The sequence below is a fragment of the Parasteatoda tepidariorum genome, chromosome 2 (genome assembly GCF_043381705.1).
Source record: "Parasteatoda tepidariorum isolate YZ-2023 chromosome 2, CAS_Ptep_4.0, whole genome shotgun sequence".
NCBI classification, from domain to species: Eukaryota; Metazoa; Arthropoda; class Arachnida; order Araneae; family Theridiidae; genus Parasteatoda; species Parasteatoda tepidariorum.
Genome location: NC_092205.1, coordinates 104858950 through 104871898, shown reverse-complemented (window position 1 = coordinate 104871898; position 12949 = coordinate 104858950). Strand labels below are relative to the sequence as shown.

At 30.6% G+C, this 12949-nt stretch overlaps 1 protein-coding gene across 9 annotated transcripts in view; it reads right to left on the bottom strand.

Annotated features, from left to right (window-relative positions):
* LOC107443893 (myelin transcription factor 1) overlaps positions 1-12949 on the bottom strand; it is a 270269-nt gene that overhangs the window by 172821 nt on the left and 84499 nt on the right. For all 9 annotated transcript variants that reach the window (XR_011636254.1, XR_011636255.1, XR_002376833.3 and 6 more), the window contains exon 2: positions 177-258. The gene's annotated coding sequence lies outside the window, so the exon portion shown is untranslated. The remainder of the gene's footprint in view (positions 1-176; positions 259-12949) is intronic.

Sequence of the window (12949 nt, the reverse complement as noted above, 5' to 3'; positions counted from 1 at the left end):
TATGTTCAGAAACAAAATTCTGTAATTGCAATTTATGATTCTATGTGTGGTGGGAAATCACCCGTTAAGTATCATCCATGTTGTAGTTTTAGTCTGAAAAACTGTACTACACATCACAAGATACGTCGTTAAATTCAATAGAAAAATAGTAGAAAAAGTTTTTTTTTTCCACTCACCTTTAAAAGCGTCATGTGAATGTTTATGACGATTCCATACTTAACTTCAAAAAAATGTGGAGATTTTTCACGCGGAAGCAACCTAAAAAAAATAAGAACATATCGTTATTGGGTGACCATTTTATCTTCTACTATATGAATATGTACTGGTATAAGTGACAGTATTAAGTACAAAAAAATTATTTCTTAAGTATTTCTGTTACAATATATTAAACTTTATTTAAAATTGTGAATTAAATCGCAAATGTTGTTGCTGTTATCGTAAGCTATTAAGGCATTAGGGGTGTTCTTGTTTTTCAGTAGGCCAAAAATTCGACTTCCGTCATACCAGTTTATAGGGCGGACCCATTCACGCATTCATCCGCAGATGGTAATTTTGACCTGAACCAGAGAACGATAGATCTCCAATCCAGTACCCCCAGAGGCATAATTTGTTATAGGAATGGAGGACTTTGTGACCCGACTGAGACATTTACTGCAGGGGAAGTCTTCGGTCGGCTGTTATTGATCTCACGAACGGGAGTCTAGCGTTCTACCGACCAGGCTATCCCCCATTACACAGCACCTTTATAGAGCCTTTGTGTTAATGAAATAGTTTTTAATGGGTAGGATTAAAAATATAATAAATTAGTATGAAATGCTTTACAAAATAACAGCGTAATGTCTCATGAAAATCTGTCATTTTTAATGTCTCATGATCTATTGCTTTTTGAGAGCTTCTATAAGTGTTTTGAAACTGCTTTTATTGATTTACAGCCAGTTTTCTTGGAAAAAATGAAAGAGCATTTCAATATGGAAAAGATTTCAGATTTTCAGAAAAAATCTGGTTATTTTTATTATAGTATAAAAGGAAAGTTATCGCTGCATATATTTATTCATTAGTTTAAATAATATTCCCTTATATAATATCTTGAATAATATCTCTCGCACCGGAAAATAGTTTATCATAAAAAAAAAGATAAATTTATCTCGCCAATTTTAATACGAGTTAAGAAAATAATTATTTTGACACATTGTTGTTAAGATGATTATGGAGTTAATTATATGCATCAACCTTATGTTAATTACAAACATACGAGTGATTTACTTGAGAGAGAAATACTTCAAAAATTATTAAGGTAGAAAGAGTCTACATGTTTCGAGCATTCAAAATAAAAGCACCCATTCTCAAGATCCACCGGATGTTAATGATGAAAGCAAAACAGATTTGAAAATAAAAACTCAAAACTAAAAAGTTGTCAACGAAAAAAAAAGTCACATAGTAGTATAAATTGAAATTTCTATTTTTTACTTTTTCGTTGGCAACTTTGCGTTTTTAAAAAAAAATCTATTTGGGTATCTTCAATAACATCCTGAGAGTTTTGAAAAAAGCCATTGTTTTGAGTCCTCGAAACATGTTGACCCTCTTCATAATTTATGATGGGTGCATTTCCATTTCTGAAGATATGTTATGCAAGCAATAGTTGATTTTTTATTTAGACATTTAGTTTAGGATAAGGATTATTGCACGCATTTTCTTCTCTCGACAGAGGCAAAGAATTTCATAGTTCGAAAACACTGAAAATTCCACCATTTTTAGGCCTTGTACAAATAATATCCAAGTTCCAAAATTATACTAATTACATTTTTTTAAACCAAGAGTCAATTATGAAAATTTTAACTCTAGTATTTTAAATGTGAGCATAACATCTTTAGTATAATGCGAAAGAGTCAGCGGCATTGACTGTGTATATAAAAGTATTATTAGGATATTTTATTCTAGGATAAACTTAAATGATTAAGTTACATTAGGATTAAGTTATTAAGAAAACTAATACTGAAAAATGTATTAGGAAAACAAATTCTGAAAAATGTATTAGGAAAACAAATTCTGAAAAATATATCAAAAAAATAAATTCAGAAAATATATGTCACACGTTTTGTTTTGTATTTGATAAAGTTAACTGCGTGTCTAAAGTAATTTTGATTTTTAAAATTGTTTTACAAATAGTAAAAAAAAAGTGAAACTTAAAGCATTTTTTTTTGTCAGCAGAATAATTAGTCAAAATAGAGCAATGGAAAATGACATTTGAATTAGGAAAAATGAAAAGCCCAAAACTGGGAACAACAAAAGAATCAGATCTGTGAAATTTTTGAGGTCGGAAAAATACTTTTTTACACTTTGGTAACTTTCATGATCTTTGAGGTTAAATTTATCAAAACTATATAAATAAAAAACAACAAATAAATGTTCGTAAAAAAACACGTTAATATACATTTTTACATGAAACATAAAATTTTGATTATTGTTATTATCTCATAAGTCCAATAATCTCAAAGCACATTACAATAACATATAGCATTAACTAAAAAAAGGTATGTTATACATATTGAGATAAATGCAAGACATTTTAATCCTTCTTATAAATTTGGTTAATATGTATGATAAAAAATGTATTGAAATTGTAAAAAATTTATTGTCTTTAAAATGTATTGAAAGAAAGGTTACAAGAATGGATGATTCTGATTTCATATACAGGCTGATTTCGAAGTCTTAATTTATTCAATTATTTAATGGTAAGTTAATTAATAATTATATTAATAATTATGGTAAGTTAATTAATAATTATGGTCTATCGATTTGAATCGATAATTATAATCCACTGATTTGAATGAGTTGATTCATATATTTAAATGAATAGATTCAAGCTTGGAGAATCCAATAAGGAGATTCATAGTTAAGTGGCACGAATCCAGGATTCTGTTTCAGAGTTCTGTTCAACGTCATCAGAGTTTTGCTTCGTTTATTCTCGATCAAATCAGGACTTGAATAAATGTGCTTATTTGAATGAGTGAGAAATATTCCAAACATTGAATTAAATTTAAATTTGTTCGTTATTTAAATCAGCGATTCAAATCTCTAACAGTCCCTGGCGAAATTATTAGACGCATTGTAAGATTCTATGTAAAATCTTATCAGGTGATACTCTACAACTTCAGTGCTTTTACGCAGCTGAAAACGGTTTACTCTTGTTTATGTTCGTGTATTAATGGGTTACGCAATAAGTTAAAAATAAATATAAATGGGAAGTGCATAAAAAATCTCCTCTAAAAAAAAACCCCATTACATTTATGTTTAAATATAAGAGTATCGCATATAAGCTCGTGCAAAACATGCAAATATTAAAACACTAGAGTGCATCTCATCATTTGGTCTAATTATTATAACATACCACTTTAATATCTGATATAATAAATATTCTATATTTATATAATATATCGTCTCATTTATCCAATTGTCGAATTTATAATCTATATCGTCTAATTTCACCAATTTATACGCGAATGTTAAGAAGTTCAAACCGGTTTCAGTCTTGTTAAAGCAATAAAGTTGTATATCATCGCCTAATAATTGCGTATTTACATAGAATCGTATAGTGAGTCTAATAATTTGGCCAATATTGCATTAAATCAATTATTCATATCGGTTAGCTAAAATAGTTGCTGTTTAGAATGCCTTTATTTGAAGATTCTAATCAGTTCACAATTTTAAATTATAATTCTATTGAGTTAATTAAATCTAAGCTAATTAAATTATTTTTGTATAATTTCTAGTGCTCTTCGTCACAATCTTAATTTTAAATCATTTTTAATTAACATATTTTAAATGCAATTTCAAAATCAAATTCTTATTTCAAATGTTTGATGTAAATATATTGACTCGAATCAGTTGATTTGAATCATGGAATATAATTTGTAGATTTGAAGAAGTTGATTTAAAAGATTCTACTCATTTAAATTAACTCGTTTGTTACTTTAATCAACGATTTGTATTTATTAAGTGGACTGATTCGGTTTATTAAAATATCTTTTTGCGCACAATTTTATCCTGTACAGTTCAATATCGTACAATCTCATCTGTTCGAATTGTACAATTGGGTACTTGCAACTAATCACATGGTTGTGTCTAATCACGTGATTGTGTATGGCACGTGAACGTTACTGCTTTAAGGCTTTGGTTATCACTAAGGCCCGGATTTTGATGACATTTGCATTTTTTTGCATTTTTCGCATTTTTGGACATTTTTTGTCCTTTAGAGCATTTTTTTAGATTTATAGGGCATTTTTTTAAAAATTTTGGGGCGTATTTTGCATTTTAAAGCATTTTTTAAGGTTTTTGGTAATTTTTTCCAATTTTTATTTTTTTTTGGGGTATTTTTATTACATGAAATGCAAGATTTGTCTCATAATTTTACATTTCATATTGTAACTCTCAAAAAATGTTTCAAAGCATTTGCTCCTAGTCAGCTTTGCCCCCTAAACCAGTAATCACACGATGAGGTATCTGGTTGGATGCATGCGTATACTACAGTGAAAATTTTAAGATAGTAAAGTCTATCGTCAGTAGTTTTGATTCAGAAGATGCTGAACCAATTAAGATAGCGCTAAACGTGTTCGCTTCTGATAAAATCAAAGGAAATTTAGCATTTATCAAGTCTAACTTTGCTATTGTGTCCTCGACAATTACAAGCTTGGAGAAACACGAACTCGAACTTAGCAATGCAATAAATTATATTGATGTACTGAGTCGAGTGTTGCAAAAAGCAAGGGGAAAAATAGGACAAAGTATAGCAGCTAAATTGAACAAAGTTTTGGAGAAGAACACTGGCTTCCAAACAATGAAGAAAATCTCTAGGATACTAACAGGTGAAGCAACAACTTTTCAAATTGAAGAAGAATTGTCAGTAAGTGAGACCGTCTTTTTCAAGTACGCACCATTAACATCAGTAGACATTGAAAGAAGCTTCTCCAGTTATAAAAATTTACTTTCAGACAAGAGACGCTCGTTTACATTTCAAATTATCAAAAAACATTTAATAATCCAATGTAATTCTGATATTTAGTAATATTATGAGATGGAAGTTGTTATATCCATTAAAGTTTCTATACAAAATAAAAATATTTTGGTGTCAATATATTTTCCTTTTTTTGTTATTTTAGGATATAAAACATATTTTTCAAACTTTAATGAACGTAGAACAAGTATTGCATTGCTTTATAGTTTTTGAAATGACTCATAATTTTAAAGAGTAAAATATTGTTTTAGTTCGATATTTTTACTTTATTTAAGCCATGTCATAAGGCATTTTTAGCGCAATTTTCGCATTTTTAGAGCATTTTTAAGGGCATTTTTTGCACTTTTTAAGGACATTAGTAGAGATTTTTTGGGTCATCAAAATCCGGGCTCTAGTTATCACTCTGAATCAAACTTTCGGATCTGATTTGATTGGAGGGCTACGGCCGACGTCACGCTTGTATGTCGAACCTAATTGGCACGACGTCCCTTGCAAGTATATACACTGAAGAGCCAAAAAAACTGGTATACCTGCCTAATATCGCGTAGGGCCCCCGCAAGCACGCAGAAGTGCCGCAACATGACGTAGCATGGATTCGATCAATGTGTGAAGTAGTGCTGGAGATAATTGACACCATGAATCCTGCAGGGCTGTCCATAAACCAGTGGTAAAAAGAGGGGGTGGGGATATCTCCTGATATCGTTCTTGCGTGATCTTTTTCCGACCGCAGCGATGTCGTAGATTTGATGTTTTACCGGATTTCCGATACTCACGGTATACTCGTGAAATAGTCGTACATGAAAATCCAAATTTCATTGCTATCTCGGAGATGCTATGTCCCATCTACCGTGCGCCGACTATAACACCCACCTTCAAACTCACTTAAATCTGTATATCCTGGCATTGCAGCAGCAGTAAACGATCTAAGAACTGTGCTAGACACTCGTTGTCTTATATACGCGTTGCCGATCGCAGCGCTGTACTTTGATTGGCTCCATACTCCTTTATTTGCATACTCATGCTTGCACCAGTTTTTTTTTTGGCTCTTCAGTGTATATTCAATTCAAAATATTTAAAAAGTTTATATTGGCTCAACGATTTAAATCAGTTGATTACAGCCAATTATTGAAATTTGTATCGCTTGTATGAGTTTTATATAATTATGATTTGAAGTTTCAAATCAGGTATTTTCATGACATAAATCTATGATTCGTATTTTTTTTGAGTGAACCGACTTACGTCATTAAAATTAATTCATTTCTTTTAAATTTGTTTTCCGATCCTTCAATTTTTATTCAAAGTATTTAAATTGAATAGGTCGATTCAAATCACTTCACCTGGATAAATTATTGTAATTTGTAGGTTTGAAAATTCGCTCATTTAACTTTTTCATTATTTAAAATCAGTGGATCTCTTAAATGATTTATTGGGTTTGAATTTATTCCATTCCTTTTGCTCCATTCAACCCGGTACTTTTCCGTTTCACGTAATCCAATCCTAAATTTGAAATGTCGGGCAGCCGAAAACCTGCACAAAAGTAATTCTAGTACAGTTGAGAAAGAAAGAGGGAAGACAATGAAAAGAAGATGAAGAGCGCGCGGAAGGTAGACTCAGACCCAAACACAAATCTACCCTAGCCACTGCTCGCGGCCACAGCGTCTAGACTAGACTGTAAGATCGATTAGTCTCATATGTTAAAATGCAGCCTGTCTAGAAAGGGCACCCCCCCTCCCCAGAATAACAATAAGACTCCTCACTACCACCCCCACCCTCATTTGATAGGTATTTGTGTGAAGTATTAAAACTTCTCCCTACACCCTTCTTTCCTTAAGACCACCCCTATTTTTTTTTCTTGCCTTTCCTGTTCCATTTAATGTTTTAGAGAATCTCCGGAATTCTGCACGTTTTTAAAGAAAGTGTCGGGGGTCACTCGTCTGAGTATCCGTCTACTTGTTCTGAATAAGAGAGAGGGGGATTGAGGTGAGGTAGAGAAATGTAATGAGAATCCAGAAATAAAAATGTTCTGTATGATTGAGGAAGTGTTTGTTTTCGGGACTTCTTGAAGGACACGGTAAATAAATCTGAATTGGGGGATAAAAATGTTGTCTAAGAACATTAGTGTGCACTTTTAAATGTGTGCTTTCATTAACAGCAGAGATCGGAACATTATGCAGAGAATTTATTACAGTCAAACAATCGTGCCATAAGAAACCTTTTATAGCCCGCTTAGTACTCGCATTACAAGTGTGCTTTACAATACAGACAACTGCAAATCACTGCTCTTTATGGAAATTTAAATTAGCTTTTTTATTATTATTGTGAAATGAGTGAACGTCTATTTTATTTTCTCGTGTAATCGCCTAACCACATTTACAGCAGTTTTTTTTTATTTTATTATTATTTTATAATTCGCGTTGAAAAGCTGACCCATTATAGGGTTTATGACTATAATGTTCAACTCTGCAGTCTTGCAATTTTGAGCCTAAACCTGAAGACTCCTAGATATTTGAACAAACTAGTCTTTGTGACGGTCTTTTTTGAAGAATTTACCAGCATTCGCGTGACAGGGGTAAGGCGAAAGTTTCCACTGTTATAGGGAAGAGTGGGGTCAATTGTAACAGGGGCGATTGTAACAGAGCAAAAATTTCGAGTGTCGGGTTCTAGATTTGGTTCCTAGGTGGCGCACAAGGTGTGTATTTAATAAATCTACATGTACATCCCTGCTAGCAACCATTTTTATGTACTTTTGAAAGAACATCACAAAAGATATTTTCACCCTTACTTTTTTGGTATTAGAATATTACATTGTAACAAAGTAATTTTGTTTAAACAAATAAAAATTAGTAACCGAATATGTAAGTGGACACCTTAATTAACATTTCAATAAAAAAAAGATTAGTTTTGCTAATTAACTAGCATTGTTTTTAACAAATGAAGCTGAAATGGCGTCTTGGGGACAATTGTAACAATAAGTAAAGGGACGATTGTAACAGCTGAAAATAAATAATCTTATGTTTACAAACCATTACTTAACTCTTTAAGAACCACCAATAGTTTCCTATATCATTTATATTATGTTGCATGTGCATTATTTTATTTGTCACCTTTCACAGCATAAATTAAAATTTTTAACCCCTTAAAGTTAAAAGTTTAACCCTTTAGGTCTCTGCTCATTATTATTTTTACTCCTAAAATATCACTACTATTTTGATCAATAAAAAAATATATCACAACTATGATAATATGTATAATTAACTATGTTTTAGTTGAATTTATGAACTGTTACAATTGACCCCGTAAGTGGGGACAATTGTAACAAGTGCACGACTGTCAAAAATTGTTAATAACTAATATAATAACATATAAAATAAGTTTTTTTTTTCTAGTAGAGGATAGTCCACTTTACTCGTCTCTCAATTAATACTAATAATATATTGGATTTTTTCTTAGTTAAAAATAGTTAAGTAAAAAATGTTACAACTGACCCCACTCTCCCCCAGCGATGGCAAGTGGACTCTACCGCTAAAGATATTTTACGAGGCGAGCCGGGAGCAGAATTATGAACGAGTGGCCATCGCTGGAATTCGAACCAGAGTCACATTATTTGATACACGAACCCTCTATCTTGATATGCAAAGCACTTCCTTTCAGTGCAAGTGGTTATATTTGCAGATAATATGTTTAAGCACTATACATGGTGATCTGCAAAAACCACTCATAATGGTTTTATTCTTTTAATTTTAATCAAAATTGTAATGCAAATGTATACACAACAATGATCAGAAATCAATATTACAGGTACGGAAAAAACTTTATATTCATCTAAGTAATCACTGCTGTGTCAAGCAAGAATGACTAAATTTTCATTAGTAACTCGTCAGTAACAATGTGATTTTGATTTATACAGAAAAATACATTCTTAAAACTGAAACTGTCTCGTTGTAGGATTTTTTTCTCTCTTTTACTTCTCATTTCATGTTAAAATGAGTGAACAATTTGTGACATATTTTGATTGGATGGTCTCGAAAGTTTTGAAAATTCACGAAATGATGTTAAAAAACTATGATTTAAATTTACAATTTTAAAATCGTGCACTTTAGTTTTGCATTTATTTGAATAAAGTTTTTCTCTTTGTCGCTGATAAATATTTTTTTGTTCAATTTTCTGTGACTGTCGGTTATTTGGACAGCATTTAGGCTCATTTTCAGATATTTTTTTTTTAATTGATAAGGGGCCGTTCAAAAAGTACGTACATCCCGAAGGGGGGGGGGAGGGATTTGCTATTATGTACGGTTTTGTACGATGGGGAGGGGGGAGATATTATACAAAGTNCAAATGCTTAACATTTTTCTTAAGAGACGCTACATTAGAGAAGTAAAATCAGAATTTAACTATCCGTATGTACTGAGATATTGACGCATTAAAAGGTTTAAATAAAAGATGTCATATAAGTGAGATAATTACAGATAAGCGGTATAGAATATAGAAAAATGGGAGGTTGGAAATGTTAATTGTAAATGTGGCAATTAGAGAATGCAAATATATTATGTCATAAAAAAGATGAGCGGTTGGGAGTGATAACAAACGATGTAGCAAGAGATAAGCGGTAAATGAATGCAAGTAGTGGCAAAAATGAGCGGTAGGGCTGGTAGAGAAAAGATGAGCTGAACAGACTGTCAATATAAGATGCAAAAGATAAATTGTGAAAAATATAAACAGAAGATGTAATCAAATAGGAGTGGCAATGAATATAAATTATAAAATAATCTAAATTATAAAATATATGAATTGTAGAATGTATAAATTATAAGGTGTTTGAAAGGCTGTCCCATTTCCTAACGTTTAGATTCATCACATTCTTTAAATAGTATAAGGTAGTTCAATGTTAATGAATTTACACTAACAATTAAAAAATATATATATTTTTTTAAAACACTAATTTTCAGACATCCTCGGACCCATAAAAATGCATATTTGTTCGGAAAAATCAAAGCAAGAGATCTCGTCTCAGCGTATCAATGACTCGAACGACGATCCAATGATTGTCGAAATCCAGCATTTTGAAATGGGTCGGCATCAAAAAAAAAAAAGAGTGAGCAGTCGTACATAAAAAAAAGAAGGAAAAAAAGGTGGTTTTCTCAAACAAACACGCGAGCAAACATTTCAAATCTAAGCAACTGAAAAGAGAATGGCCTTAAAACCTCCAGCAATATAATACTTGTCCCCCCCCTCCCCATATACATATATAGAAAAGGGATGTATATATATATCCCTATACTCCCCCTGAATATCTTTTGATTGTTGGCAAAGAGTGCGATTTATCGAGCTTGAGGAGATATTTTTGAATGGCTTCTGAAAAAGGGGTGAAAAGAGTAGATTTAGCGTCATTTGCATATCACTCCCACCCCCTCTCCGTTTGCTGAGGAGAGTGAAGAATAACCCTAACAGTTGTCTCATACTCAAAACAGATGTTTTCTCCTCGGAGTTTCTTCTTTCTTTCTTTTTTTGTCATTCTTCTTTCCTTTTTGATTTGCTACTGTCACGAGAATTTTATTCTAGTCACCTTTCTCTATTCGGAAGAAGCCTCCAGATTTCTCCACCCCCCTTCTTTTTGCTTATACTCCCCCCTCCCCGATATGATTTTTTTTTTCTTTTTTTGGCTGTCTTTTTTTTTGGCGACAGCATGTATGGCTGGTTGTTCGATCTCAATAGTTTCTGTCACTGTATTATTTTTTTTTTTCAGTCAAGAGATTTTGGTATGGATATGTTTTTATTTTGGATTCGATAACTCTTATGTTAATCATAGTGAAACTTAGAAAAAAGTGAGTTGACTATTTAATCGTAAATACATTTGCTACATTTTAGATTTTAAAATCCATGACTTTCCATGACTCATTCCAAAATTATTCATGACTTAACGAATTTACTATTTTCTCCGACGAAAGCACAACAATAAAATTAAAAAAGCATTATAATAGCATTAAATTAAATGACAGGTATAACCAAAACTGTTATACTCTGCATCTTCACATTTATAGATTTGAAATTTAAAAAACAGAGTAAAGAAAGAGTTGAAGCAATAAAATAGCTGGAAAAAAAATACAAAAGCAAAAAAAAATAATAATAATAATTTTTTTCTGCGGAATTATATTTTAAAGATACTTTTCTTGTTCATCAGAAAGGAAAGAAATACTCCTGACTTTTCTGTTTTAAATTCGGAATTAAACAAATTTGTCAATGACTGGCTTGCTTCAGTTAGAACTTTAAATTGATAAAAAAAAAATAACAAAAATTCTGAAATCACAGACGTTTAAAAGATAATTCGCTCTAGAAATGATATTTTTTCTTTCATTTTTTGAAAGCACACCCTAATTTTTAAAGAACATGGTAAAAACATTTTATATTTTAATAAAATATCACAGAGTGGGAATTTTGCTACGAATTCAGATATTCGGAACATCATGACATTAAGGGCGGGGTGTAAATTCCATTTTAAAAAAGAGATTTTTCGGCAACCTAAATCTATGACTTTTAATGATTTTTTTAAAAAAATAATTAAAATCATGACAAATTATGTTCAATACCCGAAATTCATGACTTTCCATTATTTCTCATGACTTTCCAGGTGTGCAGATATCCTGTAAATACTATTTCAAACAAAAGTAATTAAGACAATAATTGTTGTAGTTAGTTCAGGAATGGAAAGGGAAATGTTTTCTGAGATCAATAAGTAACGTGTCATTTCAAAAAATTAATTTAAGTTGTGGATATTAATGAAATAAGAAATTCCAGATCATTAAACAACATTTCAAGTAACTTTAATGCAAGTTTCGTATACTGACAGAATGCAATAAAAATCAGGAATTAAAATAACGTAGTTTGCTTCATTCATTAAAAGAAAAACTTTAATACAAAATTTGGATGTTAAAATAATCGCACATTTTTCAGATGTTCAAATAACGTAGTTCCCTTTTTAGGATTTAACTATTTTCAGAGGTGTTAGACACATTTTAATTGTCTGAAAAAGACCACGTTTAACTAAGACTGAGACACAAAACTTTGCTTATTAGAAATGTTTTACCAATCGCTTAACAAAATTAGTATTTTTAAATTTAAAAAAAAGTTGTCAATTTTTAAATTTTTAACACAAACCCTTGATGAATAAGATGTGCATAAAAATCTTGAATGGAAGTTAAATTAAGCGCCAAAAATAACTTATTTACTAAAAATAAAGATTTTAAAAATATATACTAGAATATTTTTTACCGCGCCTGTTTCAAAATTTCGATTTTGAATAAAATACATCTAAACTTACGAATCACTGCTTTTAAGTTAGTTTTACTAAAGTTACAATTTAAATTGAATATGAAAAAGATTGATTTACATGTATAAATTATAACAAACGTATACATGAGTAAACAATTTTGCAATTTTTTTATTTTCTTTAACGAGTTGATTACTTAAATAAATTGAATAACGGAGATAAATTCTCACATATAAAAAAAAAACAATTTAAAATGAATAACATATCAATCATAAAATAATTATATCACTTAAATAAAAGAAATGCAAATGAAATAGATTATGATACTTAGGAATTCGGCGAACATATAATTAATAAAACAGTTTTATTATTAAAATTAAATTCAAATGAAAACTAGAAATTCACTATGAAAGAAGGAAACAAATTCTACAGATTGTAGCTACATTAGAAATTATCCGACGAATATATATATATATATAAATTTTTAATTATTCTGTCGAGTTTATACACGAGCGAAAGACTCCCCAATGTAAGAAATTTTTTAAAACAATTTACATCTTTAGATCATTTGATGAATCTGTATTAGTTTGACATTTTATACGTGAGGTAAATTTTGCAATATGTATTTGAAATTTACAATATATATATATATATATATATATATATATTTTTTA